The sequence below is a fragment of the Octodon degus genome, unplaced genomic scaffold (genome assembly GCF_000260255.1).
Source record: "Octodon degus isolate 3935 unplaced genomic scaffold, OctDeg1.0 scaffold00031, whole genome shotgun sequence".
Taxonomy (NCBI): Eukaryota; Metazoa; Chordata; class Mammalia; order Rodentia; family Octodontidae; genus Octodon; species Octodon degus.
The window spans coordinates 67962-75441 of record NW_004524607.1 but is presented as its reverse complement, the minus strand read 5'-3'; the positions used below and the strand labels follow the sequence as shown (position 1 = coordinate 75441).

General features: G+C 35.5%; 1 protein-coding gene across 1 annotated transcript in view; it reads left to right on the top strand.

The window, feature by feature from the left end:
• Positions 1-7480, top strand: part of Bbs9 (Bardet-Biedl syndrome 9) — a gene marked incomplete at its 3' end in the record, with an annotated part of 110936 nt that overhangs the window by 63515 nt on the left and 39941 nt on the right. The gene's annotated exons all lie outside the window — the stretch shown is intronic.

Sequence of the window (7480 nt, the reverse complement as noted above, 5' to 3'; positions counted from 1 at the left end):
GGGGTATAACTATGAATGTCCATTTTGTATCTGTGTATTCAAAGTGGTTGGGATAGATATATAGTTGCATTCTCTTAATGAATAGAATGATTTTTTCTAAAAAAAAAAAAAGAAAGTGAAGTATTTTTCTATTATCTTTAGGACATGAACTCTTTGCAGTTTGGCTTCTGCTCTGTGTGGCTTTTGCTTCCTCTTGCTTATATTGCCTTCCATTTCTCACACATTGTGATTTTGGCTATGAGCTTGTATCTTTCAGAACCTTATTGATGGAATAACTTGTGTGCTCTTCCTAAGATTGGAGTTCTCCTTTGTCAGGTGCTTTGTAGTACTTTTCAACTCAGGAACACTTTATACTGAATTCACTACCTAAGATTCCTTGGGTCATCCAGAAGAATTAATTTGGTTATAAACTCAAATTAAAATAAGCTTATAGTTTATGAATTCTCGGGAGAGCTTTTTTTCCCTTCATCTGGTTCCAAGTTTTGAGATATGCAGTGTACTTTCTATTTGGTTGGAAGGAGAATGCTATTTCTGAGTTCTCCCAATGTTATGGGGAGAGTTCTCTGTGTTCTTAGTTTTATACTCTATATTAGGGTCTCCTCATAGAAGGGTTCTCATTTTTCCTTTTGTGTCATTTTGAGACCATGGAAAGTGAAGTTTAAGGTTATCTAGTAAAAGCTCTGCTTACTTTTGTGTGTTCTACTTCCATGCAGTTTTTGGCTTCTGAAATTTATTTCTCTTTTTTTTTTTTGGGGGGGGGAGAAGATATTAATATAGTTTAGTTGAGGTTTTTTTTTTTTTTTGCTTTTGTTGCTGAGGACTGAACCCAGGGCTTTCAGCTTGCTAGGCAAACATTCTGTTGCTGAGCTAAATCCCCAGCCCTTCATATAGTTTAAAATGCCATTTTTAACTTTTTTTTTTTTGTTTGTTTGTTTGTTTTGGGGATTTAACCCAGGGTCTTCCTGCTGAACTGTGTCCTTAGCCCTTATTATTTTTTTTTTTTTTTACTTGTTATTTTGCGATAGGATCTTACCAAACTGCTAAATTGCCCACATTGAGTTTGAATAGGTGAGCCTCCTGCCTCAGCCTTCTGGAGTGGTGGGATTACAGATGTGTATCAACATGTGCAGTTAAAAATATTTTATTCAATATTTTAGTGTAAGAATTGACACTATCTCCTTTATTTATTTATTTATTTATTTATTTCATCTCCTTTATTTATAATTTGTTTGATTTTATTATGTTTGCAAATAGCTAAGAATTATTCCATAAAGCAACTATATCACATTTTTGTGTCAAGGTAGAATATTTAATATTTAGTATGTAAGTCCAGTGTTGTGTATACAAAGTAGAGTTGTGATGATAGGCCATGTTAAATTTGGAATCAGAGGAGGAAGAAGCGAGAGGAGGGGAGGGGATGTAAAAAGAATGGAGATATGTTATGTACATGTACAGATTCCCTTTGTTGAATATAATCATTATGCACTATAAACATGAACTAATGAAAATAAAAATTAAAACATGATGAATATGAAAATACGACATTTGGAAATGGAAAGGGATTTCAGGGCTGAGGAGTAGCCCAGGGCTATAGCTCTTGCATAGCATGCTTGAGGCCCTGGGTTTCATCTTTAACCTTAGAAAGGAACTGGGGAGGAAGGAGAGAGAGGCAGGGGGAGACATTTACAGGCACATCTGTATGCACAGCATTCAGTTGAGAAATAATGTGAGGATTAGAAGGTGGAAAGGTGAGATCTCACCCTGCTACTTGCCAGGTATGTGTCCTTTAACAAATTGTAGAAGTTTCCTGAATCTTAATTCTCTCTACCTATTGATGAGGACAGTAGCTCTTGACAACCTGACCCTCACACACTTTATAGAACAGTTAGTAAGTTTGTATGCTAATAATGGTCAGTGCTTGTTAAATTTGGCTCTATTAATCTCACTGGTATTCTGAGACAAGGTTAAAAATGCGTTCATAGGTTGTTACCTTTTTCATCATAACCTCTTTAAGTCCACCTCAATTCAATAGCTTTCCTTCTTGATTTCCTCTTTGTACAAACACTGTAGCTTGGTAAACTAGAAACCAAAAATTCAAAGCTGATTTAGACAAATTTATTGGACTACAGAGGACTGTTATCTAGTTGTACTTGCCTTTTTCATTCATGATCTATGCAATAATATTGTAGTGTCTTAGGTATTAAATAAAGCCAGTCATTGAAAGGGATAGTAAAAGCCTGTGCAATAGCTGATCAGTGTTGGAAAGATTTAAAAATCCAGTTACTGGTTGATAGGGTTTGAGTCCTTTTCCCCTCATCAGCAGAGGGAGTCTTTGCCTCACATTTCAATTCCAGGAATCAAGAGAGCCAACATATTCATGGAAAATACTTCTTTCCTCACAGAGGCCTGAAGAGGATTTGGAACCACTTTCTCTTTTGTTCCCAGAAAGGAAAACTTTGTGTACTTATTTTCAGAATTCTTTGTAATAGTAGTTGCCATGTAGATTTCTTTAAAAGCAGTTATTGCTGGTTCTAAAATGGTGTTCCATTTCCCATGGTAAAGTTTGAATGATTTGGGAGAGTTTATAATATGATGTTCTCCAAGAGTTTCTGAAACTCAAGAGCCTGGAAATCACTGCTTTAGCAAGTGCTTTACCAAATAAGGATAGAAATCATTGATGTGAACCATTTCCAATTTTCTGTCACCTTTTGGCCTTTCCTCTGAGCTCTTTTCCAGCCTTTGATAGTTAAGGAGACTAATTTTCTTATCTCTATGATATAGGTAAATATAAGTGCTCAGGGAAGTTGGTTTGATTCTTTTTGTTGTGTTTGGGGTCATGATGTCATCTGTTGGTACCACATCTCTGGTATTACACTGAGTGCTTATCTTCCCCCTTGTAACCTTCTTAGCACCCAGTAGGGTACAGAGTTTGTAATAACATTCATTTTATGTTGGAAGACACAGACTAAGTGAAATAAAATTATAAAGGTTTGCATGTCTAGGTCACATATCTGACACATGTGTCAGAGCCAGGATTTAAAACCTTATCACCTGACCTTTCTTACTCAGATTCCTTCCTATTCTCATTAGTTATTTGTTCTTTTTCTACATTTTGTACTTTCACCATGTTTGCCTGTTGGGCCCTCTTATTATATGCCATCTTTCTCTGGCAATGGAAAAGTCAGAGAATCCAAACTAGTTTCCTTTTTTGAGGAACTTTGCCTACTACTAGTAATCTCTTGTTTTGTATTGCCTCAAAAGATTTTGCACCTAGGCTATAACAATTATTAAAGCTTTTAAGTTTAGTCAGAATATATTCTTAAGTCAGAGTTTTATGAACTATTGATAGATTTTAAGGATCATTCTGCTCCTTTTGGTATCTACTTGGAGTTCCACAATTCATTTTTCAATGGTTGGATGATTTGTGTCCTTATTTATGTATTTTCCTAAGGGGAGGTCCTCTTTCATCCTTCCTTTATTTGCTGTATTTTCTTGTATTAGGCTTTGTCTTTTCCTTTGCTTTTCTGTGTTGGTGATAGAGCCTAGGATCTTGCCCTGCTAGGCAGGTGCTCCATCACTGAACTACGTACCCTAACCCCAAATAATTTTGAGCTCTACTAGATACTAGGAACTGTTTGAATGGGGAGGTTTTGGGAATAAACTGGATGTCAGCCCTGCCCTTGAACAGCTCTCATGGGAATATGGTGGTATATTGTCAAATATCCTGACTTTCTAATAATTATTGTTATCCAGGTATCCAGGAATGGAGTTTGACATGGTTTCTTATTTTCACGAGTGATCAGTGTAGTTCACCACATAGTTTGGAGCACCAGCATATAAAGGATTATGCTCAATGCTGTGATCCATCAGTGAAAATAAAAGCCTGATCATTAAGGATTTTATATTTACATTTTGTAAATAGGTAAAGGGAAGCAGACATGTCAGACTTAGCTGTATTATCAGGAAAAATTTCACAGTACCAATAGAGAGCAATGCAAAATATACTATGGAAGAACAGAGGGAAGATGGGATATCTGTACCTAAAGGGAATTGAAGAAGTCTTCATGCATGTGGGGGTGCTTAGGGCTAAGGGTGTGTGGAGCAGAGGCATAGGGGGTTTAGAGCAGTGCTTTTTTCCTGGAGAGCTTGGGTGTTGGGACTGGAGGGCACAGAGGACTCAGGAATTCATTTAGTGGACATTCTGAGGAGTCCCTGGGGCATCCTGTGCCTGAGTTTGCATTGATTCTGCAGATGCTAGTGACTTGGGAAAAGATTTTAAGTAAGTTGACAACACACATCTATATATGAAAGTGATTATTTTAGTATGTTTGTCTTTATGACTTTTATTAAAACTGGCATTTTAACTGCTTTCTTTAGAAAGAAACAAGGAAATTTAACAGCTCAAGTAATAGATAAGTGGCCCATTGAGCTCTATGATAGGAATGACAGTTCAGAACAGTTAAAGTTAATACTACCATTATCCTTGTTCATTTTGATTTTCCTTTTAAAATTGTATGAATTTATATTAAATTGATTCTTAGGGGCTAGGAAGAGATAGTTCAGTGGAATAAGCACTTGCCTGGCAAGTGCAAGGTCTTGAGTTCAATCTCCAGTTTCCACCCCTCCCCCCCAAAAAAAAGAAACTGATTCTTAGTTAAGAATGTCCTGGCTTTGATTTTTTCTTTTTTTAAAAAACAACTTTAATTGGTCATAGTTCAGAGTAGACTATTTTTTTGTTTCTTGTTTTAATATTCCAATGATTTTAAAATGATTTTAAAATCTTCCAGTGATTTTAAAATTGATCTTTATTAAAGTATCAATAAATAATGTATAAAAGGCAAATATTTATCATGTAGAATTATTTCTTTGTGGGGCTGATACAATTGAGAAGTACTTATACAAACTGGAGTTATTTTAAGGTTTTCTAGGTTTTGCTATTTTTGGATGTGTTCTCTGGATTTCTTATCATGATTAGTTTTTGCCTTGAGAAATTTATCTCAACTTGAAAGTAGTTATTAGTTTTTAAAAATTGTAACTCAATATTATGGCTGCTCCCCTGTTAAGAATTTCTCTTCTAGTTGGGAAAGAAGAAGGGAATCCTGAGTACATGGACTTTTCATTACAATGTTATCTGTCCTTGTCTATCTGGAGTCATTCTGCAAAAACAAACAAACAAACAAACAAACAAAACAACAAAAAACCAATCCATATAAGAAAATGAGAGAGAGGAGAGAGGAAGGCAGTGAGAGAGAGAATGAGTGTACGCATGTGTGTGTGTGTTATGGTAGTGAGAGCTCGTATGGTGTTCTGGCACCTTCACAGTGTACATCTTCAGTGATTCCATGAGTTAATCATGTTAGAAAAAAACATTGCTGTTTTATGGATGTAAACTTAAAATAGGCAGAAAATCATCTTTAATAGCCAAGAACTCACACAGACCAAAGTTCTGAAAGGCTTTTTTTCATAGTTATTAAAATTTCAAAAGCATTTTGCTTGGGCAAAGAGGATAACTTTCTGAGAGTGTGTGTGTATATGTGTGTGTGTGTGTGTCTGTGTGGTTCTTCTCATGTTTAGGAACTTCATTTAAACTCTTACTTACCATTGTATTAATATTAAGTCTATCTTGTATAATTCTAATTTAATGAATGTGTATACTTTCTTTATAATGTTATAAACTGTATTTAGCTTAGGGAAATATTGTGATAAATGTGTATAGCAAAATACACAACATTGTCTTTGTAAGGCTATTAAAATTTGTCATTGAAGTGAAACACATTAAAATGTCCGAAGAGAAGTTCATGGGAAGAGTTAGTATGTTGACCCAATTTTATTTTCTTGGGTGTAAAAGGTAATTAGTCTTATGGGATTATTTATTGAGGGAACACTCAGATAGTAGCTGAGAATTTGTGTTACTTTATTCCAGTACGTACTCTAAAATATTAGCTATTTACATCAGCATATGTATTCTATTTGTTGATTGCCTCTGTTTGCTTAGGCCTTTAAAATTTATTTATGTATTTATATATGCCTAAGGTTTTAAAATAAGAGTAATTAGATATTGAACTATTAGGCACGAATTCATTTTAGACTATTCAAACAAAAAAGAAAATAATTTTGAAAGACAGTAATGCAACAAAGTGTTTTTAGGAGTTTAGTAACCATGGAAAATCTTTCAGAACTTTGGTCTATATGAACTTTTGGCTGTTCAAAATGATTTTCTGCCTATTTTAAGTTAATATTCCTTAAAACATCAATGCTTTTTCCTAACATAAGTAATGAAATCACTGTGAAGATGTACATTTTGAATGTGCCAGAATTCCATCTATTCTTTCATTCAACTAATTACTGATTATTAGCTAGACAAATAGTAGTATAGTATGTATTTAAAAACAATAGAGGTTGTTTCATTTGTATGATATGAGTGACAAGTACAAAAATGACACTGGCAGGTTTACAGGCTTGCAAGCTTTAGAAATGCAGCTACTATATTTTTAAGCATATTTATTAAAATATCAAAACTGCTTAAAACAGCAGTAGTGGGGTGGGTTGAATTATATTTTATGAATGACTTAGCATATTCAATTCCAACAGCTTTCTTTTTTTCAATGTATCAGTTATTTAATTAGGTTCTTAGTAAGAAATTTAGAACAACAATTTGTGAGGATAAATTCTATTTGTCAGAGAAAAAACAGATTGCAGGTAGCCCCAGAGCTGAAGAGCAGCTTTGATTTTTGCTAAAATCTGTGAATCCACACCACTTTCTGATTCACCTTGCGCTGCTCTGAAATCTGGTATCTCTTTCTTGGTGTCGAAGATCACACCCTCCTGTTATCTGGGTTTCTGCAGCTGCTTCTTGAAGTAAGCATCAGTGAGGTGTTTGGGGATTTTCACTTTGCTGATAGCAATTTTTGTAGAGGTGGAAATGACAAATTTCTGGTATGTTCTTTGTAGAGAAACACGATTAAGGCTGAGAGGCCCAGTCACATGTAGCAAGCCACTGGCCAGCAGCTTCAGGAAGACCATTCTCTTGCCTCTGTGATGCCCAGTGAGGATGATCAAGATGGTGCCAGGAGTGATGCTAGCTTGAAGTTTCCTCACATGCTGACTGAAGGGTTTCTTGCCATGGCACAAAACTTTTGGGGCATATCTTCAGTAGGGTAGTATCTAGGCATTTTTCGAAGCTTAACCACCTGGGTACTTCCATTCTTGTCCCCACCGACTGGTTTTGTGATTGTAGCAAGAATTTTCTCCTTTTTCTTCTCAACCTTTGATTTAGCAGCTGTGTACTTTCTCTTGTACAAAGCCTTTCTGGAATCCATAGCAGATTGGGAGTATCTACCAAGTCCTTTAACCAGGACAGGATTTTGGCTGCAGTGGGGTTCCCTCCTGGACTTTTTTGCTGTCACCTTACCCTTTTTACCAATACCACTGGCAGCAACCTTCTTGGCTTTGGGTTTCTTCTCTTTAGTGTCTGGCTTCT